General features: G+C 34.8%; 1 protein-coding gene across 4 annotated transcripts in view; it reads left to right on the top strand.

Moving 5' to 3' along the window:
- Positions 1 to 12756: 12756 nt before the first annotated feature.
- The window catches only part of LOC150092429 (uncharacterized), a 366960-nt gene continuing 355269 nt past the window's right edge, over positions 12757 to 24447 (top strand). For all 4 annotated transcript variants that reach the window (XM_090415095.1, XM_090415093.1, XM_090415094.1 and 1 more), the window contains exon 1: positions 12757 to 12901. The gene's annotated coding sequence lies outside the window, so the exon portion shown is untranslated. The remainder of the gene's footprint in view (positions 12902 to 24447) is intronic.

Below are 24447 nucleotides of genomic sequence, written 5' to 3'. Positions count from 1 at the left end.
ATAATAATAATAATAATTAGATCTGTGTAGCTCAGTGGAAGTGGTGCTTGCATCCTCTGAGCTTGGTCGCTCAAAGTTAGACTTAAGTTCAAATCTAGTCGCCGACTGGAGGAACGTTTTCTAAGCCGATCTTTCGACCGGTTCCCGAATTAGTCAGTCTCTGGCACAGCAACCAGTTTCTCCCGAAAACTAAAGTTTTTATCCAGTAAACTCAATAAAATTGACCGTAGTACCCACATTATTTCAGACAGTAACATATCTTGTTATGGTTCGTACGAAGAGATGGCAGCAGTTGTTGGCAGCCTTTTCATCGGTGGCTGCTATAATTAGTGATAGACGTGGGCCAGCTATCTCTGATTGACTACTGGTGGAGATTGAACTGCCCGCTCAGTCTCCAAAAGCTAGATAGGGTATAAAGGCCTCTGCCACTCCCTATAAGGAAATAAAAGGCATTAGCTGATTTATTTTATTTATAACAACAACAACAACAACAACAACAATAATAATAATAATAATAATAATAATAATTATTATTATTATTATTATTATCATTATTATTATTATTATTATTATTATTATTATTATTATTAAACTCGGGTTTTTCGTCCCGTAAACTCAAGAAAATCGACCGTAGAACCCATATTATCTCAGACATTAAATATATTGTATTAGGATTAGGGACCACGAGATAGCGGCACTTGTTGAGCCGTCTCTCTTCACTGCGTGCCGCTTAATTTGTGGTAGTCTTGGGCCAGCTGTCTCTGATTGGGTACCAGTGGAGATTGAACTTCCCACTCAGTCTCCACTCAAGTTAGATAGGGCTAAATATGGCCATGCCTACTCCCTATACAGGAATTAAAAGTGATTTTTTTTTATTATTATTAAACCTTCGTGGAGTCAAAAAGACTCAGCGCAGGATCTCCCATTGTTACACACACAGTTTTCATACCAAAAAAAAAAAAAAAACAGCTAACACCTTTTATTCCCGTGTAGGGAGTAGGCGAGGCCGCTTTTTGCCATATCTTACTTTTGGAGACTGAGTTGGCAGTTCATTCTCAATTGGTACCCAATCAGAGATAGTTGGCCCAAGCCTATGACTAATTAAATGGCACGCAGCGAAGAGACGGCCCAACAAGTGCCGCCATCTCATGGTCCCTAACCCTAACACAATATGTTTAATGTCTGAAACAGTGTGGGTTCTACGGTCGATTTTCTTGAGTTTACGGGACGAAAAATCTGAGTTTCTGGGAGAAAAAACCCGCTTGCACGTGCCAGAGATCGAATAACTCGGAAACTGGTCGAAAAAAGGCTTAGAAAATTTCCTGTAGTCGCCGACTAGATTCGAAACTTAGAAGTCCTCTTTTTGTGCGTTCAAGCGCCGTGGTGTGAAAACGCCACATCCGCTGAGCTACACAGGCTCCCAGTTTATTATACAGCGTCTTAAATATGTTCCCTGTCTCTGCATACACTACACTCTGTGGCAAATGTTTTCTAATCACTCATCACTTTCCATGGAAAAACTGTCTTCGGACCCCTTACACAGCATGTTGGGTAGAATTATAAAAGTTGGTCGATTGGTAGAGCCTCTGCTACTAATGAGTCGCAAAAAGTTAAACAAGTTTGAGCGCGGTTAGTAGTTGGAAGAGCATCAATCGTTCGATGCTATTAGCACACTTTCCCTCGATCAGTCTTTGGACTTCCATAAATGTTTAAATGGCTGCGGGTTAGAATCCCACCGTGGGCATGGATATGTGTGAAAATACTAGTGGTGGGCGGTAGATGGCGTTGGTGGTGGAACAGATTCGAGGAAGCCCTCCCTGGAGATGTCACGTAATGATAATAATATTTTACCGGCCTGGTTGGTCGAGTGGTTAGCGTATCCGCTCTCCATCCAAAAGGCTGCGGGTTCGAATCCCGCAATGGGCATGGATGTTTGTGATTGTCTGTGAAAAAAATAGTGGTGGTGATTGGCGGTAGATGGCGTTGGTATAGATGATGAAAGTAGTTGGTGGAGGTGTCCTCCCTCGAGGAGCCTTTGGACTCCCTGGAGGTGTAATAATAATAATATCTGTGATTCATTTAAGAGTTTAAAGTTCAATTTATTTGTACAATATATAGATTTAAACTCGAATGAAGCATGGCTGTGTGGTAAGCTAAAGTTAATTCAGCAATCTAATTTGGAATTTTGTGGGATGATAAATTTTTCAATCTTCGAACTGCATTCAGCCGATGCAATATTTCTCTTATGGCGATCAGTTTCCTGATGCTACCCTAAATATAGCTTTAAACATTTTCAAGATGTTTCGAAGATTTTGATTATACATACATTTTCTCTTACACATTCTTATTCTACAAAAATAAATATTTTGCGTTAATTAAAAATTTTTACGAGTAACTTACAAATAATAATTCCGATTTTGATATTCTCTGTAGAATGCTTTTAATTGGGAACCCTTTTGTCTTTTTTTTATCCGAATTAAATCAAACAGAAATCTGAAATGAACATTTTATATGCAACAGTAAACCATGTTGAATTAAATTTAGTCGTTCACGAAAGTATACAAAAAGAAAAAGTTAGACTACTGCACATTTTACTTCACTTAAAGACGAAGCTAATGTCTGTCCTACATAAACTCTTTAATAAAACTTCTTTATTTTTGAAACTCGACACGCACATTGACTCCGAGTAGAAATGCAACCATTCCATAGGAAAGCGATGCCTGCATATCCACCAAAGCCATTTTATTGTTAGCATTGCAATGAACAGACATTGTGTTCCACTTCATACGAAACTGAAGGTGAAAATTCAAAACTGTAAAAGTGGGACATTTACTGTTTTTATTCAAAGGTGAGAAGATGTATGACCGAAGATCAAATTACTGAACAAATCCTCCTAAAGCAAGACATTTGGTAATCCTATGATAGGCATAGACCAGCTGTCCCTCATTGGCTACAGCAAAAGTGGGAATTACTTACTTAATCTCTAAAAATTAGATAGGGCTAAAATGAACTCTATTACTCCCTATAGAAAATAAAAGGAGTTAGCTGATTGATTAATTGATACTGATATCGCAGATATGAAACTAACTTAAAAAATAAAAATATACCCAAGAAAAGCTAAAACAATAAGAATATTTCGCATAGCTAAAGAAGCTCTCCATTCCATTTCATCAAATCTGTGGCATCGTCACAAAGATCACTGATGGTATACACAGGGGTTTCTCGTGCATAGGCACTACGGAACTACAGCACCCCTAATTTTTCTCGATATATAAATATATTTATTAATTTATTTATATTTACTTCTAATATTTAATTTTATCATCAACAATCAATCCTTCACAATTCTCTTATTTTGTATAAAAAATAATAAAAACCCATCTTGTACCACTTAGGAGGGTGCTAGCAGCACTGTGTTTACCACAGTATCATATTGCTACGCGCGCAAGCATATGCACGTCATAGTGAGATACGAGCTATTAGCATAATGCGGCAGTGTCCGTCGCTCAGTTCCACTGTGGTTTATATCCAGTTTGCGCCAGTAGTAGAGTGTTCGTAGTGCTTGTCGAGTTTACTCATCTCTTTAAATATTTGGACATTACAATTAAAGGATTTAATTGTAATGTTCAAAAATTGTAAATCCATTCCTTTAATTACAGTTAAAGGAATGGGTTTTATTTTTAAGCAATTTTGAATTATACTAAACTGTATAATTTTATCTATAATAAACAATATTTTTTCATGTTTAATTTTTTTTTTTACCATCATTTTGATATTTTATCCAAACACGTTTACACTGTACTTACAGTGTGTATGTATATTTCGAAAGTTGCAGCGCCCCCACGATTTCAAGCCACCACTGGATATACACAATCCCATTTATTGCATGCATCAGACACAGATCTGTTATGATAACAGAAACGCAGTTGCCATCTTTCATGACAACATCCCACCTCTGCTATCCAAACTAAATTTGACATGATTCCTTCTGTAAAAAAAAAAAAAAAAAAAAGTAAGGAACAGGAAATTTTCTCAATCGGACATTTCTTTTCCACAGGTTCAAATTTAGAATCCTCGTTCTTCGATCTTCTCGCTCGAGTTTCTTACCGTATTCTGCAGCTTGCACTCGCTGCCTTTAACGCCTTCCTTATTCAGACAGCCATACTGAACACATTTGCTACTAATCTCTAAAGTCAATTTCATACATTGTGATTATCCAAATTGTGAAATGATCTTCTATGAGAAAGTTATCTTTCTTAACAAAAATTGAAATCATTTGCTGTTTATTATGATCTAAACCAAATAGATACTTTACCACCAATAATACCAGATATTCTTATAATTCCTCGAATACTCTGGACCTTAACCCAACCAGCTATCACTCCAAACTCGCTGCAGATCTCTGCGTGATGAAATCTGGAATTTCTGTCTATGATCCAAGCATGGTCTGATTATTATTTACCTAATTTTCTTGATCCATACACCTATTCTGACTGTATAACTGAAAATGCAATCCATACTGAAATGATGGGATTCATTCTCCTCTCCACTGCAAACCCCCTGACCTTTATCCCTTCCCCTGCTTTTATCAACCTAATCGGTCTACACCACTGTCCAAAAACATACAAGAAAATTATAAAATCCAAAACTAACTTCATAATCACCAGTTGCAATAAGCAAGTATCCTGCTCAACTGCTAGTTGATCCTCATGGTTCCTCGATAAACCAGTGTAGCATAACTTCCTCTCTGTTTTCATCTCTCTCACATCTTGATGCTACTCTAGTAACATTACCAAAGATAAACCTGCTCTTGGCATCACTCCTTTCTTACAACTAATCTTTAGATGAATAAAACAATTCGTCTAAATCCTCTAGCAAATAATGCATCTTCCATGAAAAATTCTCATTATTCTTAATACTAATAAGTCTCCTGGTGCAGATGGTATCTATCCATTTGCCCGATACTTAACACCCATTCCTGCATTTCCTACATAAGCTGTCCTGTTCATCAGGATATACGCAAGCCTTTATCCAATTTGTCCATAAAAAACGAGATAAAAAGTTATTCTTCGAATTATCATCAAAAGCAATAGAGAAAGTCAGTTACAAACTTCGTCAATAGCTGGTGACCAATGATATAATTAGTGACCACGAATATGGATTCTTAAATTCTCTAACCTCACTGATCTTTGGACAGGTAACGTCAAGATGATATAGTTGTTGCTTTGGTATTTTCAAGGCGTTTGATTTCCCCTAATACTGAAGCTTTCTCAACAGGTTACAATTTTATAGTCTTTCTCCTGACCTTTGTTATTGGATTGCCAGCTTTTCTAGTTTTTCTTTACATGTCAAGGTGGATGGTTTCCTTTCATCAGATTTCTTTCTCAACTAGAAAACTACAGGTTTATGTATGCTTACTCATGCACTTTCTTCAAACATCAGTGTCCCTTCTACCCTCTTACTTCAAATAATATTGATAGCTCTTCTGGTTACAGTACTCTCCATTCTTCCTTCTCTCTATCCGAGAACATATGACCAATACAGTTTAAGAATTTAAACTTTAAACTTTAAGAATACTTATCTCCTCGCTATCCTTGAGTTGGGTAAATGGCAAGAATTAAGTCATTGTGAGTGTGGTATGATTGCTAGTGGCAGACGTGTTATTGAGAATATCACAGAAACGATTACTTTTCTGGCAATTTACGCACAGCATGAGCCATTAAAATAAGTATTGAGAACCCTCCAGTCATGTTTAAATCATTCTTTGAAAACCATTGAATGTAGCATACCTAATGCTTATACATTCCTTAGCCTACAGTTTTCAGCAAAACATTCTACAAATGGAAAAGAGTCTAATTGTGTCATAGAAACTGTCTGTTTTTTTCAAGAAGTTTCCGATATTTCACAAGATAGATTAGAAAAAAGTTCCTCCCACTGGCAGTGAATAATCCAATCCCATTCAAGTGGCATCTCCTATCCAGGAAGTTGACTACCATGATGTGATTGATGATTAACTACTGCGGTAAGGACATGTGGTGAGGACCATATCTCTTCCACATATTTTCGTAAATATTCATGTCTGCAATTCCATGTGTGGCGGGGCGGTTTGCCTATTCTAAGGGACGAAAAACCCAGGTTTCAGGGTGAAAAGCCCTCAACCTCCGTATAAAACAGGCTAACACCTTTAGTCGAAAGAGACCAGATAAAGGTACCTCACGTCATAAACGGGAATCGAGCCCAGTTTTATGCAACCAAAGAGCTTCTTCTATACCGACTGAGCCACAGAGACTCTCCAGTGAATAAAATTCTCAATAAATATAATTTGGAAACACATATTGCATTTATTGACTTTGAAAGAGCATTTGACAAAGTTAAAAGAAGCATATTATTTAACATATTAAAAGAAAGACAAATACCAAATAATATCCTAAAAGCTATCACAAGTATATATGCAAATAATCAAATACAAATAAGATTAAATCACGAGCTATCATATACAAAAGAGATAAACCAAGGGGTCCGACAGGGATGTCCCCTCTCAGCAACTCTTTTTAATATCTACTTAAATGAAATAATAATAAAATGGAGTAAAAATTTACACCAAGGAATTAAACTTTCACCTACAGTTAACTTAAACACCCTCCTTTTTGCAGACGACCAAATAATAATTACAAATTCTGAAGATAACTTACAGAAAGCTATTTTAAATCTAAATGAGATATCCAAAGATTATGGTATGATAATATCAACAGAAAAATCAAAAACTATGGCCTTTAAAGGACAAGATCCAGCAAGAACTAAAATAGTAATAGATAACAAGATCTTAGAACAGTTGAATTCATTTAACTACCTAGGATGTATGATCACATATGAAAATGAAAAAGATATAAACGTAAAAATTGCAAAATATTTAAAAATAACAGGTGTAATTAACTCTATATTTAAACCAAACCAGACTAAAAGTATACAATACATTAGCCCTACCGGTCTTAATGTATGGAAGCGAAATCTGGACAATAAAACAAAAAGACAAACAAAGATTAACAACAGCAGAAATGAAGTTTATGAGAAAAACCCTATTTGATCACAAAAGAAACGAAGATATTATTAAAGAATTACACCAAGGACCAGTAATAGAAAAAATTAAAAAATATAAACATAAATGGATGGAACACGTTCAAAGAATGAAAACAGAAAGATTACTAAAGTACAAGCAAGCCATTAGGAAAAAGAAAACCAGGACGTCCTCTTAAACCAGGACGATGACTTCTAAGGCCGGAACAGGCCATGCTAGGCCTAAATCCTTGATACGTATGATGATGATGATGATGAATAAATATGCTGAATTGGAAAGATAATGCCAAAATTTAGAAGGAAATTGTTTGCATGTGTATCAAACGGGATTGATAAAAAAAAATCAGCTAACGCCTTTTTATTCCCGTATACGTAGGCGAGGCCATTTAGCCCTATCTAAGTTTTTGGAGACTGAGTGGGCAGTTCAATCTCCATTGGTACCAATCAGAGATAGATGGCCCAAGGCTATCACTAATTAAGTGGTACACAGTGAAGAGAGACGGCTGAAATGTGCCGCCATCTCGTGGTCCCTAACCCTAACACAATATATTTAATGTCCGAAAATAATGTGGGTTCTACCGTCGATTTTCTTGAGTTTACGGGACGAAAAACCCGAGTTTCCGGGAGGAAAAACCCACTTGCCCGTGCCAGAGATCGACTAACTCGGGAACCGGTCGAAAAAAGGCTTAGAAAAATTTCCTCTAGTCGGCGACTAGACTCGAAACCAAGTCTTCCTTCGTGTGGCCAAGCGCCGTGGTGTGCAAACGCCACATCCATTGAGCTACACAGGCTCTCAAACGGGATTGTAATATCTAAATTTCTGGACTATTCAATTTTTGCGGTTCAAAGTTTTTAACAGGATGCCACTCTCATAAATTTCTCTTGTAAGGATACCATGAAAACTATTGAATATCTTAATGAAAGGGAAATAACGACTGATGATTCAAAGTGTTGGAATCAATATGGTAATTTAAAAAAATTATTTGCAGTGTAATTCTAATTTGAATAAACAATCAGTAAATGAGAAATGGTTTGGGCATTTTCAAGCAATGTTTGCAAAAACATTCAGAATTCCTTAAAACTTCACAATATATACGAGGGTGGTATGAAACATTCTCGGCCTCGATCATAGATGGCAACACTATCGGCAAAATATTTTCTAAGTTGGTACATCTGTCATAAGCATCTATGTGAAATTGCAAGCCATTGTATCAAGTAGTTTGTTTTATACAGCTGTCTGAAGCAAAAGTGTTTTCTCTATCCCTTGAAATGGATTTTCATTCGAAGTTCATAAAGTTCATGGGCACTATTCGCCTTCGTTTTCGACAATTAAGAAATGGACTGCCGAGCTTAAACGTGGCCGTACCAGCCTTGAAGGTGATCCACGTGAAGGACGTCCAAAAAGTGTAACAACACCAGAAATCATTGATGAAGTGCATGATATAGTATTGGATGACCGTCGTGTCAAAGTGTGTGAAATTGCTGAGACTAGAGGCATTTCAAAAGAACGTGTAGGATATGTTTCGCATGAAGAATTGCAAATGAAAAAGCTTTGCGCAAGATGGGTGCCACGCTTGCTCACAGCAGATCAAAAATACACTCGCATGAAAATCTCTGAGCAGTACTTGGAGAGTTTTAACAAGAATAAAACTGATTTTGTGCGTTGATTTATTACTATGGATGAGACTTGGATTCACCATTACACACCAGAATCCAAACAGTGGACAGAAGCTGGTTGTTCAGCACCAACCTCACCAATCAGCAGGAAAGGTCATGACATCAGTGTTTTGGGATGCTAAACGCATTTTGTTTATCAATTATCTTGAAAAGGATAAAACAATAACCGTGGAATATTATTCCGATATTTTCACCAGACCAGACGAAAAAATTCGTAAAAAAAGACCTTGTTTGCAGAAGAAAAAAATCATCCTTTATCGGGACAATAAACCTGTCCACAAAGGTCTTTTGGCAATGGGAAAATTAAAAGATCTGCATTATGAATTGTTGGAACATTCATCCTATTCCCCAGATTTGGCTCCCTCTGACTTCTATCTCTTCCCAAAACTAAAACTCTTCCTCGCTGGTCAGCATTTTTCTTCGAATCAAGAGGTGATTGCAGTTGTAGAGGGGTATTTTGCAGATCTTACTGAAAACCCTTACACGGATGGGATAATGGCGCTGGAGCATTGCTGAAATAAATGTATTAGACTTAAGAGAGATTATGTTGAAAAATACAAATAATTTTGAAATTATAAATTCGTTTTTTCATAGTTAGGCCGAGAACTTTTCCGACCACCCTCGTACAATGCCGTTACTAAACGAGAGTATTTGGTTTGATGGAATCGCAACGGTCAGGCGAATGAAACAGAATGTTGATTCGAACTGAAAAGTTTGGTAATGGTAAAATTAAACTTTTGCAATAGAAATTGCAAATTTTATGAAGAAATTTTAAGTAACAAGCAATTAGTTAAAATTTTTTCTTACTGATAAATGATGACTGATTGATGAAAAAAAATAAATGCATTTTATATAAAGGAAATATGTTCTAATATATTGCAATAAAGTAATTTACATGATTAAAATTTTGGTTTAAGAAAGTTTTATCTTTTTTTTACTCGTGATCTCCTTAACATTTTCTACAGAAATTGTCCTCCTTTAGCGACTGTTATACAATATATGGTAACTCTTAGTATCACCAGTTTTAAGTGGCCTCCAGTGAATAGACAGTGACAAATGCTGCCATGTCGTTGCATCTTATCCTAACAGAGTATTTGTTGTCTCAACTTGTATGGGTTCTGCGGTTAATTTTGTTTAGTTTATGGAACGAGAAATCCGTGTTTTGGGGAGACAAAGCCAGCTTGCTCATGCTAAAGGTCGACTAATTAGGGAACCGGTCGAATTAATGGTTAGAAAAGTTTTCTCTTCTCACCGACTAGAATTGAACTTGTTCATTTGGGATCTAGCACTATGGACACAAACGCCACCTCAACTGTGCTATATAGGCCAATTTTGTATGGGAGATTTTTTGCATCCAAAGTTATACTAGCATTTGTTAGTATCCTGGTAGAGTTTTGCTGTAGGGTATTTAAAGAGCAGAGACATTAAATGACACGAGGGATTTGTGCAAATACACTTCTTACATAGGGAGTGCTTAGACTCCAGTATAGCCTTAATTGTTCTCTCTCTATGCTGGTTATTCTTCCTTTGGTCATACTTTACAGATGAATGAATGGGAAAGCCTCCGAACACGGTACCATCGCTTTCGGTTCTGTGTATTATTTTGCAAGTAGTTTTTAGAAACAGTATTACTTGTGTATTATCCTAACAGAGTATTTGTTGTCTCAACTTGTGTGGGTTCTGCAGTCAATTTTGTTTAGTTTATGGAACGAGAAATCCGTGTTTTGGGGAGACAAAGCCAGCTTGCTCATGCTAAAGGTCGACTAATTAGGGAACCGGTCGAATTAATGGTTAGAAAAGTTTTCTCTTCTCACCGACTAGAATTGAACTTGTTTATTTGGGATCTAGCACTATGGACACAAACGTCACTTCAACTGTGCTATATAGGCCAATTTTGTATGGGAGATTTTTTGCATCCAAAGTTATACTAGCATTTGTTAGTATCCTGGTAGAGTTTTGCTGTAGGGTATTTAAAGAGCAGAGACATTAAATGACACGAGAGATTTGTGCAAATACACTTCTTACATAGGGAGTGCTTAGACTCCAGTATAGCCTTAATTGTTCTCTCTCTATGCTGGTTATTCTTCCTTTGGTCATACTTTACAGATGAATGAAAGGGAAAGCCTCCGAACACGGTACCATCGCTTTCGGTTCTGTGTATTATTTTGCAAGTAGTTTTTAGAAACAGTATTACTTGTGTACCTTCAAATAGATTCAGTGCTGGCTCCCTAATTTATTAATAAAAGTGTGGGCATGTTCGGGAAGGTGACACCCCACTGCATGTGAGGAGGCAGGGTGAGATAGAAACCACATATCCTACTCTGGAGACAAAGACAACAGAAGCCACTCCATGTCATGCAGGGTGACAGTGTTCCTTTAGACCAATGATTGATATATACTACATAGTTGTTGTGTTGGCCTTTCTTCCAACAAGGAAGACATGAATATAATATAGCCATACTCGCTTTGCTACAGCTCCATATGTGGAAATCACTTATTGTATGTTAGTACTGTGGGTGAATAAGCTACGATTTTATTTATTAATTTAATATTAATTGGCAACCCTGCTCTAGAAATCAAACATGGAGCTTTTGCAAGCCACTGCAGGCATTTTTAAACATCCATGACGAGATTGGAACCACATCATGTTACACTAGCCAGTCTGCCATTCAGGCAGACCTGATATAATGAAGTGGAAGATAGGGACATTTTTTTTTTTTACACAGTAAAATAATAAGTTAACAGTTTTCTTTAAAAAAGTGGTTTCTAATATTGTATTTATAAAGTTGACAGTATCTAAAAAATAACTAGACGAAAATACAACATAAACTAGTTTTCAAAGCTATATAAATGAATTAAACAAACAATACTGAAAATGTTATAAGAAGATACATACTATCATGAAACTGCATAATTTAGAAAATATGAAACGGTTCTATTAAAAAATTTGCTGAATTAAATAATTTTTTGTGCTATATTTCACTGATCAGAGAGTTTATCTTCTTCCTTTTATATTTTTTTATTTATAAGAACTTAATTGATTGATAATTGATTCAACCTGTTCTATCAAAACCCAGCTCGCCGCTGGTCAAAATGTTTTTAACATGTAGTTAATATAGTTTTAAATAAAAAAAAAATCATATGTGATATCATATATAATATTTTAATAAATTCACCAATCACTGACGATTTCGAAAACTTGCGTAGTTCTTTAAAAAAATGCCTTTTAAGTGTCTCAGTAGGGTTTGTCTAATATACTGAATAATATCCTGTTCTTGATAGAATTCAATTATTTCAGTCTCAAATATTTACTTTTCTTTACTTTCTCAGACACTGTCCGAGAAGTCTTTTTCTTTTTTTCTTTTTTTTCCTAGTTACTTTTAGCAGTTTCGTAAAATCAGGACCATATCCCGAAAATGGGCACCTATTGAGACATATTTTCTCTTTTGAAATAATACGAAGATTGGAAACACTAATTTCTTTTGAAAATACATTTTAAATCGCACAGATATACGTATTTTGAAACTATATGTATATTTTTCAGTTTGCATATTTAACCATGTCAATGAAAGCTTTATTCACTGAATGTTAAAAAAAAAAGTTAATCTTATGATACATATGTTTTATCTGGTTTTATATGCATAGTATGGTATAGTATAGTATATATATAATATATATATATATATATATATATATATATATATATGTTAAAGATACCAAGTAATTTAAAAAAAATTACTACATATATATATATATATATATATATATATATTTATTATTATTAGTTTAAAAAACCCATTTTATTTGTGTGCTGGTTACTAGGATTAGGATAGAACTTTAGGGGAACTTTGCTAGGTACAAGACAGATTTCATGATCACTGAACGCAAACTATAACAACAAAAGAACGTCGCGTTTTCAAGGAAGGGTTGACGTGTCTCAAAGAACACTGGGAAGGGCGCTTCCCATGACGTCATTCTCTAGGTTATTAAACGCTCGTAGGAGAAAAGACTTGTTGTTCGCCATTTTGGATAGGTCTTATATTTTGGACCCATAAACTAGTTGTCAAAATCTGTCGCCATCCATCCCCTTTCCTGTACCTTTACAAGTTGTACATTTCCTGTTTACAAGAACCCTTCAGAACGGGCCGAGGTAGGACTATATTTATTTATTTTGTTCATTCGGACTTCTATTTGTGGGAGTATTGAAGTTCGGTTACAACGTTGATATCAGTGTTTACTGTTGTACCGTCGAGTTAATAAGGTTATTTTTAAATTTAAAAAAAATGTATTTGCTAGGATGGTACGTTAAAACTGGTGACACTTGTCGGCTCGTGTTATGAATATATTATTAGATTATTATAACTAACAGAACGCGTTTTTTTTTAAAAAAAAAAAATTCCTTCTCCTCTCTCTCCACCTGCTACCTGATCTTTATGAACCGCCGATTGGTACAACGCAGTACAAATTATTTGTAAGCTTGGTGGATGTATTTCTTTAATCTAGGTATGCAAACAAGCAAACTATGGAATTATAAATTGAGCTTACTCACATTTCCAGTTTATATCGGTTATTCGTTTCGAATGTCTGTTTCTATGATTATAGATTATATGCCAAATGCTTAGCAGTATAACAACCAGCATTTTCCCATTGAAATTGTTCACAAAGGAGTTTAACGGTTTTTCAGTTTTTTTTTAAAATGCTTTGTTGTAATAAGCTATAATATTTGAAGGGAAGAAAATTAGAGAAGCAATGCGGAGTTAGGCCTAATTGGTTATTGTACACTTAGTAATCGCATCATTTGCAGATAATGTGCTGGCTGCTTTCAAAATAATCGCAATTGTTATAAAGGTCATTTTGGTTGCCGAATGTTGTAAACAGGTATACTGTCATCATATTGGAGTTCATAATTAATTGATTTGTTTTTTTGAGAGATTGCGACGGATTTTTTCTCTCTACTCTTGGAATACATGAACACTGTTTTGGCCCATGACATTAGGAATTTACCCTTCCCCATCTTATGGAAGAAAAATTGTGCTTGATTTTTTCCAAAATATAAGGCTACACTATTGGAATGATTCGGTTAATTGTATTAAAATCGTCACTTGACATTTTGCTACTAGGATCAGTTGACTTGTGTATGTGCAGGTGGTTGTTTAACTGTAAGGAACCAGTTATTCTGAGTTTGTCTTTAGTTTTCAGTTGATAAATTTTAGTAGGAATAATTTTTTAAGGAGCTTGTCAATCAGTGGTTTCATAAATGCGACTGATGATCACATAGAATATGTTCATTAATAGCTTACTTTACTATAAAGTTCTTATCAGAACAGGCTAATTTGTCTATTACATATTATTGTTAGGTTTTCTTCATTCAAACAAACATGGGTCTGATAACATCCATGTAGTTGACAGATATTTGAGAGTTTCTCATCTTTCTACCTTAGCAAGATTTCTAACATAATTGACTATTCCTGACTTTTATTGAAAGTGAATTTTACAAATGTTACTGCAAATTTGTTACTGTTTATATATATATATATTTTTTTTTTTTCAGTATTATCTTTCACATTGACATAATTGGTGAAATTTTACCAAATCATTAAAGATTTAATGGAATGGTCAGTTGGTTAGTTATCTTGTAATGCAGGTATCACAATACTGAACTGATATTTCTTTCATAGATTGAATAACTTAAATATTAAGCAGTGTTAATTCCTTAGCATATTTCAATAAAATCCAGTACTGTAGTACAGTAAGTACTGTGTTTTATTGAGATGCACTAAGGAATTAACACTGCCAGTCAACATTATAATGGCTTTTGCATTTGAAAAGTTTCCCCCTCCCCATTATAACAGGCTGTTGAGCATAAAATCTTAGCGAAGAAGAGAGAGATTCTACAAAATTACCAAGATGGTGGTTGATGCTAAACTGCTTCTGGTTCATCAAATGTTTTTTAGATCGACATAAAAATAGTCCAACCATAAATCATAATGTTTTATAACTTTCCATTTCCATGAGCAAAATGTGTTCTGTTCTGAATTCTTACATGTTTTTTTTTTCTGAAGTTGTTTGCATTGATGTCGCCTTATCACAATGGGTTTCCTGTGAGCTGCTTGAATTACTTTTCCCACACAGTGGGAAAAGTAATTCAAGTGGGTGAGCTTAATGTGATCAATTTTACCATGTAAATTCGTCTTGCACTTAATGTCCAAGCAAATGTCAGTGACATTTGCTTGGACATTAAGTGTAAGAGGAGTTTACATACTTGACACTGCAAACATTTGGTTAATGTTTGGCAGAACAGAAATAAACATTAATTACTGAAAAGCTTAAAATTCTCATCTGTAATTAAATCTTTTGGCATTTTTCTCATTCATAGATTAACCACCCAACCGGTCAAGACATATATATACGTCCAGGTTACCATGGATGGGAAGTGCATATTAAAATTGTAATCCTGTTGATATTACATTGAAATATATGATGGATACGAAGTGTAGAGGACTGATGTATTTTATCCATATTGACGGCAACGTGGTTAATGTTATTCTGTTAATGTTCTCACATTTTAGGATGTTTTTATTAGTTTCAATTTTGTTTTGCTTTCTTGTCATGTGATATACTGATTTTTATATTTTTCTAACATAAAAATTTGTTGTCTGTCATGAGAAAAAATTCAGTCACCTCTCCAATTTTGGCTTGACCTTGATCCATCACAAAAGACCTGTCTGGTTATTTCTCTGGTTATGTTATATTTATGTGTAATAGGTTTATTTAATAGCTCAAGTGTTACACTGAATTAATATAACTGGAATAATTGAAATTGATCAGTTTGTCTGTTCCTGATATTCAGTGTTTTTTTTTTATATGCTTAATACACAAAATTGAGACTTATTTCTATTTTATTTTGCTTTTTTTTTTCCATTGCCAAAACAGTTTTTTTTCCCCCCCAGTACCTTTTTAAGGCATTTGATACTTGAATGTAATCATACAAAATCTTCTGTTGAGAGGTTCAATTCTTACATCCCCTCCAACATTTGTTGATTTTGGGGTGAATCATCCTTCATATGTCCTAACTGTCAGAAAACCAAGATTAAATATGTCTGTTTTTATAATCAGACCACCTTAGTAAAAATTTCACTGATTAACTCAGTGTGGGGAGTGTGTTTGATTGTGAATAACAAAATAAAAATATCTTCAAATACAATCACCATTGAGATTGTGATGTTTAGCTGCAAACATTGAATTAACTTGCAAGGGAAAAGTATTCTGTTAATATGAACTGACAATTTGTTACATGTCTTTTACTAAATATATTCAGATCCAATTGAGTTTAATAGAACTAGGAATTGAAATAATTTCATTCATGTAGTTTTTTTTTTTTTTAGTAGTGGTTTTGAATTATTTAAAAAGTCAAATCTTATAGATTTAAAGTATTCTAGCTATCCAGGACAAGTGTTTATAAACATCCATGTTTAACAGAATTTTAAAATCACCTTTACAATACAATGGCTCTTACCAACTGAGTTATTGACGCAAGCATGAATCTTAAAATCTTATGCCCAAAATAAATTTAATCCTTAAAATATTGTACATTCTGTAGATATTTAATGTACAAAGTTTTAAAATGCTTGACTAAACTCCAAGTACTTGTTCTACTACCATTTGATGATTGAAGAACATAGGTCCAGAAATGCTTTCCAACAGAGAGATATATACTATGTATGAAACTGCATGTCGTACACACTGAGAAGGTAACAGGTTTGTATTCCACATAGTGCTGTATATCAGAAATTAGTGAGGAGAGCAACTACTTACAGCTTCATTAGCAAATGCTCAAAATGAGCTCTGTGAACAGCAATATACATATTGCATGGTGTGAGCTAAGGTAGTTAGTGTACGTATTCTGCATTGTCTCATGTAACTATCCATGATCCTTTGATTGTGTGTTCATTAAGCACTAGTGTAGCATAAACATCAGTCTTCAGCTACATTAGTGCTTAATTAATACACTATCAACTTTCTTTGCCATACAAAGAAATCCAGTGGATTGATCTCAGATCATGGTGGCTTGCATCATCCTGTCCACCGGGATAGGCATGATTGAGATGTTCCCTAACAGTTTGATGAAAACTGACTAGTGCTGTATCATGCATGAATTACATGTGCCAGTCTATTGCTGCTGACAGATCCTCTAACAGTGCCAATAGCACTCCACCAAGAAGTGCTAATACCACCAGCTTTTGAGTGTTGGTGGCAAGAACAGTGGACCACTCGATAGTCTGGTGTTGCTAATGCAAACATTTACATGTAATATTTGTAAGCACAAGGACTGCTTGTGAAAGTTCACTGTGCCATCACAGATAAATTCAGATTCATCTTCAAAAAAAAAAAAAAAAAAAAAAGCACAGTGAAGAAAATCATGCCTCATGTTTATATGGCAAAAGGTCATGTAAACATAATGCCAAAAATACTGGCCTACAGATATTATGTTGAAGATGCAGCCACAGAGATGCCCACATCACAGTTCAGTGTATGACATGTCTGTCATCAGGAGGTGACATATCCTTATTGTGTGCAGTCTATCATAAAAAAATGGTAGGAAGAAGGGTGTCTTGGGTAAGTACATTTTTTACATGGCATATAAGATTTTGCTAATTTTTGTTGAGCCATATGTGCATTCAGTATAACTGCTTGAAGCAAATATTAACCTTCAGATGACATTGGAAGATGTGGAGTTGCTTGCTTGTCTTATTCTGGAGACCTTGACAGTGAAGTTGCACCAGAACCTTTTTGTGTATGTATGCGTACACACACAAACACACATGCCAGGTTCAACAACTATGCTCATACATGGTGAGTAGATTTGCCAGCTGTCAAGTAGCTATGGACTGGTCAAAATAGAACTTAGTGTAGAACGTTACATTTTATTAAATAAAAAATCTTTTTTCAATTTTATTTTAAGGAATCAGAATATGCATGATATTGAGGGCCAACTAGTAACAAAAAGTAATGTAATTGATTATATTTTCCAAAAAATGTTTTTTTTTTTCTATTTTTCCTATTATTTGACTTCTTGCAGTGGTTCTCATGCGAAGGAAATGTTCTTCGAACAACAATACATCACCACTAATCATTTTATGGGAATTCCTATTGACTTACTGACATCCTCTCCCCATCGTAAAAAAAAAAAAAAAAAATGGTGGGGGAGAGGGTGTCTTAGATGAGTACAATTTTTACATGGCAAGTAGGGTTTGCTAATTTTTGTTGAGCTATGTGTACACATTACAAGAGAACTCAGTGTAAAATCTTAAGGAAATTAAAGCACACAAACTGAAGCTATTATGTCCTCAGATGACCTTGATCATGAGAGCATTCAGGCTGTTTAGGAATTCATTTTCATTTTGAGCCATATGCATTCCTCTTATGAATGAGATATGGAAACCAAAACTCACCATTCAGAAGAATGGCAAGAAGTTATCCCCTCCATGTTGAGCATCTAAAAAAATTTTTTATTGTTGTATTGACATAAGAATGGGAAGGTTCTAGTTTTCATCCTCTAAAATGCCTCAGGATTTAAGATCTGATAATATTGGCATCTGTAGATAACAGATTAATTGTTGATAGAAAAGTTAGTACTACATGAAAACATTACATCATTACTATCATAATCTTCTATATTCCTCTTCCATCTTTAGGGTTCATAACAAGAATTTCATTATTAAAAAAAAATGATAAAACACCAGTAATAATTTTGATTAGTAATTGCTGCTGAAGTTCTAGTACACAAGCTTGCTCTTCTAGTGTTTGATCTGTGATGATTGAAGAAATTGCTGTCACAGGAGCATGTCTTTTGATGCCGACTTGCCTTCTAAAAGATGTGTCCTTTGCAAGAGAACACTGACAATCACTTATTGCATCGTGCTACCTTACTCTGTATGTTGACCATAGGGCAAAAATGTGGCTGAAAAATTGAGCTCCTGTGTTTAAATATGTACCTTAAATATATAAATAATGTATTTTATATATAATTTATATATATATTTTTTTTTAAAAAATCCATGACAACATACACAGATTATCTTCTCTATGTATAAAACTTTTCTTTTATTTCCATAATTCCATGGAGTCAAGTGACAACACTAATGCAACACTTCCAGTCACCCACCCTCGCCTTCTTATACAGTTTCCACAAATTACCTTTTTTTCTCCCATTCTATGTAAAACATAGTCTACATTAATCTGATAACAACCCCTTAATAACTTATGTCTCAATCATATTCCCTTCCCCTCTCTTATCTACTAGTCTCTGCAACTTACATTTCTTATCTGTCTTCATACTCAATATTCCAGATCCTGATTTCTACATGTTAGTGTCCTCTGCATCGTTGCCATAATCCATTGTCCTGTTTTCACGATTCTAGCAATGTTTCCCCAAAATTTTAAGTCCTTATCCACAATCACTCCTAGATCCCTCCTCTCATTGCTTTCTCCACGATATTGCCACCAGTTGTATATTCTGCCTCCCATCTTTGCAACATTGAAATGGCAATCCCAATCACTTGCCCATTTAGCCTGCACATTCAAGTCTATTTGCAGAGCTGCAATGTCGACTCATTTCTGATTGTTCTTCTCAACTTTGCATCATCTACAAAGTTGAGAAGAACCTAACTAAATATCACCATTCAGACCTATCCCAATAACATTAACATACAAGTTGAACAGCAACAGTCACAAAACATATCCTTGGGGTACACTACTACTAATAACTTTCTTCTTCTGGGATATTGCTCCTCCATACACAACTTGATACCTATTACCTATCTGTGATTGTCAGAATTTCTCCATGACTGCAGGTCATAAAGAGTCCAGCTATTCCTGACTTGAGCCTTTCTTCTCCATTTTCTTTTAACTTTCTTGATCATTGGGTCTTCCCACCCTAAGACCAGTCTTCCAGGTTTCCTTTTGGCATCTCTCAGATACCAATTTGTTATTCTGACTGTCTATCTGTTGTCTCATTCTGGCGAGATGTCTCATCCTGCCCATCTACTTTCGCTGTTGTAGATTGCTTTTATTATATCTTTGAGTTCAGACTTCTTCCTGATTTCTGTGTGTGTCTTACATGGTCTATTGCACATTGAGTTATAAGCTTTGTTCTTTTAAAGTTGTTCCATGTTTCACTGCCATAAGTTAATGCTGGTAGGATGTGACTATTGAAAAGATGGTCTCTTATTTCTATATATGTTTTGGTTGGTAATTGTTGATTTTAGTTTGTTGAAGGCCATCGAAGCAACTCTTTTTCTCCTTGTTATTTCATTGATATGTCGTTATTCAGTTTTATGGACTGTCCGAGATAGATGTGGTCTTCAACTTTTTCGGTTGTGGGGGATTCTAGAGTGATTGTATAATCTTAGTTAGTATGTTGAATAAGGGATTTGGCTGGGGACCTCACCCCTACCAATCACGTCCCCTCAGGTAGCAGATGAGGGAAGCCCAAGCAGGCCACTCTGAATAATTAATAAAAAGCCTTGGACCAAAGGCGCACTTCAGAACCATGGTCAGGAGAAGTGCTGTAGACCACTGTAAAGATGCCAGCAAGTAGAAGAAGAAAAAGGCCCCCAGTCCTGTGCAGCTCTTTGTAATCCCAACAAGGTGGTGGTAGGAATTGCAAGAGCAGGGGATGCTAAGAATCTTGCAGAAGATGTAGACTGCCATCTGGAAGTTTATCCCTGTTTATTGGTTCTTTCAACACAAACTCTGTCTCCAGACTCCCATATTGATTTCCTGTTTCAAGAACTCCAAAACGTAAAAATTTGATGTCCTTGCTATTTGTGAAATCCAAAGAAGCTCTGAATTAACAGCAAAATGGACCAGTGGCAACCAAATCTTCCTGGGAGCTTCAGATAATGCTATAAGGGTTGGAGGAGTTGGCTTCATCATAAAACAAAAAGCTAACTAAAAATATTATTTCTTGCACAATCCATTCTGAATTACTAGGATCACTGAAATAAAAATTAGGAGAATCAGTAACAATAAAAATAATAGTCTATGCACCTACTTCAACAGCTGACAAAGGAGAAATAGAAAACTTCTATGAACACCTACAAAAAAACATTATAGAAGAAAACAACATACACTATAGTGTGTGTGGATTTCAATGCAAAGATCGGTACAGTATCTATTGAAGAAAAATACATTGGACCATGGGGGAAAGGGGAAAGAAATGAATGAGGCGAACTCCTAGCAGAATTTGAAGCAGAAATGCTTTACATTATGAATAGTTTTTTAAAAAGAGAACAGGAAAAAGATGGACTTGGAAATCTCCAGTTGGGGAGACGAGAAACGAAACTGATTTCATCCTAACAAATTGTAAAAGAATAGTAAAAAATGTTGAAGTCACTGGAAAAACTGACTGTGATATTCATTCAGACTCCACCATCCAATAAGAGCTATCTTCAAAATACATGAAAAAATGAAGAACACATCCAAGCACAGTCTAACCATAAAAAAACACTCAAAACAGATAAATTCAGAAGAAACTGGAAATTAAAAAACATCGACAAAGATTTAACAAATTTTAATAATCATTTATTGAATTACAAAGAAAGAGTCCTATCCTCCTGCAATGAGTCTTCGGACTCCTTGGAGGTATACTTCCTCCTAAGACCAGGAAATACCTATCAGCAAGAACGACAGAACTATTGAAGAAAAGAAGAAAACTGAAAGATACAGGAAAAGACCATTTAGAATATAAAATTATCTGTAAACAACTGAGGCAGAATATCAAAGATGACTATAATACATATAGAATGACACAATTGGCAGAAGCAGCTAGGCTCCTCAGTAGCCTAAAAAAAGTAGTAAAAGAAAAAAAAGTCAAAAGCAACCACTACTGTCAGCTTTCATAGATAATCAAGGAAACAGGCACACAAACAGAGGTGAAATTACAAAAAAAAAAAAAAATGAATAAAATTGTTTTAGGAGAACCTTGACTCACCTAAACAAGTAGTCACAGCTCCAGTACTAGATGAAAATTTGGAAATACCTGAAGTAAAAATGGCTATCACCATATGAAAATAGACCGATCACCAGGAATTGACGGTATAAAATCTGAATTAAAAATGGGTGGACAAGTACTCTTTAAAGCTCTAGCAGAAAGATTCTCTCTCTCTACACACACACACACACACACACACACACACACACACACACACATCCAATTAAGGAAAGCACCTGATTGGAAAACATCAGACCATAATCCTGCATAAAGAAGACATCAGTAATTACAGATCCATCTGTCTATTATCACATACATATAAAATATTCGCCAGTCATCCTAAACAGAATACAAACCTCCATCTACAAAAACAGCTGCAAAGAACAGGCCAGTTTCAAAAAAGGCTTTGACAGCAAACCACATTCAAACTATTACTCAACTAACAGAAAGATGCAGAGAATACCATATGCTACTTTGTTTTCTTTTTATATAGATTTTAAAAAGTCATTTGACACTGTCGAACGTAACACAATACTTCAAGCTTTAATAGAACAAGGAGTAGAAATACCACATATCCAGCTCATTAAAGATATTTACCAAGAAGGCACAACAAATATCGCTCTTGTTAATCACCTGATTAAAATTAACTTAAGTAGAGGAGTATGTGAGGGCAATGTCTTATCACCTAATTTCTTCACATCTACTCTGTACAGCATCATTCGAAAAACTGACATGAAAGGTGGAACAAACATTGCTGAAATGTTAAATATTCTATTATTTGCTGACGATGTGGTATTAATATCTCACTCCTTGGAACTCTTAGAATCAATGCTGAATGACCTAAGCCAAAACTGCCAAAAAATTGGATTGGAAATACATCCAGATAAAACAAGATGGATGAAAAACGAAAAGACTTGACTGTTGGCTTCATGTGGACATACAAGGTGAAAAAGTTGGCGAAACTAGTAGGCCATTACTTTACAATAAAAAAAAAAAAAAAAAAAAAAACCTCTGACCAGTTAAACCCAGTTTGTGTTTTGTATATAATCAGTGGTTGAAAAGAACATTACAACCCATACTTTCCAGTTTAATCACCAGCTTATCTTTTGCAAAATCTAAATGTATGCATCACCTTTATCCTGTGCATTGGTCATCTTGTTATAATAAGTAAGCAGATTACTAAAACATCTTCCTTTAGTAAACTCATGCTGACCATCAAAGAGAATGCTGCTGTCATCAACCCAGTTCTGAATCTTGGTCCTGACTAACTTCTCGAATACTTTAACTCCAGACACACAGATTGGCTTATAATTCAAAGCCTTAGTTTTGTCACCTTCCTTATGATATGGAATGACTACCCACTTTCCACTCCTTTGAAACTTGGCCCAGTGCAAGACTCGTTAAAATGGTATGTCAAAGGTGTTGTTAATTCTCTGGAACGTTTCTTCAAAACATGATATATTATCAGGCCCAACTGCCATTTCAACCTCAGGTTTACTCAGTTCTTTATATATGCACTTGCATATATGAAGAACTGAGTAAAGAATATGTTCACTCATCATGAGTACCTCCTCTTTCATCTTTTCCACTGTGTTCATCTGCATGACATCGCATTCAAAAGAATTAAATACCTTTTACGAAATGCTTATTAAACATCTCAACTGTATCCGCTGCAGTTATCATTCTACCATTTTCACCAATTGGTATTATCTTTCCATAATCGTTCTTCTATTGGTTATTTATCGAAAAAACTCCTTAGGATTCTTTTTAGCCTTGTGAGCTAACTGTTGCCGATACTGCTTTTTTGCCATCCTCACCAGGCAAATCACTTCTCTTGCCTATTCTACTTACTTCATGCAACTGTTATTACCAGTCATCTTATGCTCTTTCCATAATGCATTCTCCGTTTCGATTGCATGCCTTACCTCTTCATTTCACACCTGCTCTATTAACCTCTTAACCTTTGGTATACATTCTGATATTGCCTCTACTAGATAGTTCTTGAGTAAGGTCCATGCAGCATTGATTTTCCTCTCTCCCCCTGTTAATAGTAACAAAGAAATACTATTTTTTGCATTATTTTTTTTCACTATCATAATTCTTAAATTAATCCTGAATAGTTAATAAATATATATATATATGTAGAAAGTATTTTACCTTAGGTATAATAATTAAATTAAAATAGCTTGGTATCTTTAACATATATATATATATATATATATATATATATATATATATATATATATATATATATATAAATAAATAAATTATATAATGTGTGTGTGTTTCAAATGGGGCAATATTTTCTGGGAGTGAAATTTTCTGCTCTGACCTGGAAATATATCTTCAAAGGAACAAGTAAATTGTTCCAATCCAGATACTTTTTTTTTTATTATCGTCAAGTTTGTATCAAGATTATTAATTTGCATGATTAGGAAAATAATAAAAGTTCCTTTTGAATTGTTCAGAGAACGTTTTATTTTGGTTCAAAAACCGTTTCAAAATCGTTTTTTTTTTCCTTTCATTTTCCTGATTTCAAACTGATTAAATTCCTCTTGATTTTAGCAATGCTAAATCTTTTTTCGCTCTGAGAGTTGATTTATTTTTTATTCCTGGGATCAATTTTTTTTTTCGTTAAAATTGCTTAAATTTAAGGTCATTTGATAATGTAACCAGTCCTGTTAACTTTCAATGCCTCCCAC

The sequence above is a fragment of the Typopeltis vanoorti genome, chromosome 26 (assembly GCF_054136105.1).
Source record: "Typopeltis vanoorti isolate ZY-2024b chromosome 26, IOZ_Tvanoo_1.0, whole genome shotgun sequence".
Classification (NCBI taxonomy): domain Eukaryota; kingdom Metazoa; phylum Arthropoda; class Arachnida; order Uropygi; family Thelyphonidae; genus Typopeltis; species Typopeltis vanoorti.
The sequence above is the reverse complement of the archived record's forward strand: the minus strand, read 5'-3'. Positions and strand labels throughout refer to the sequence as shown.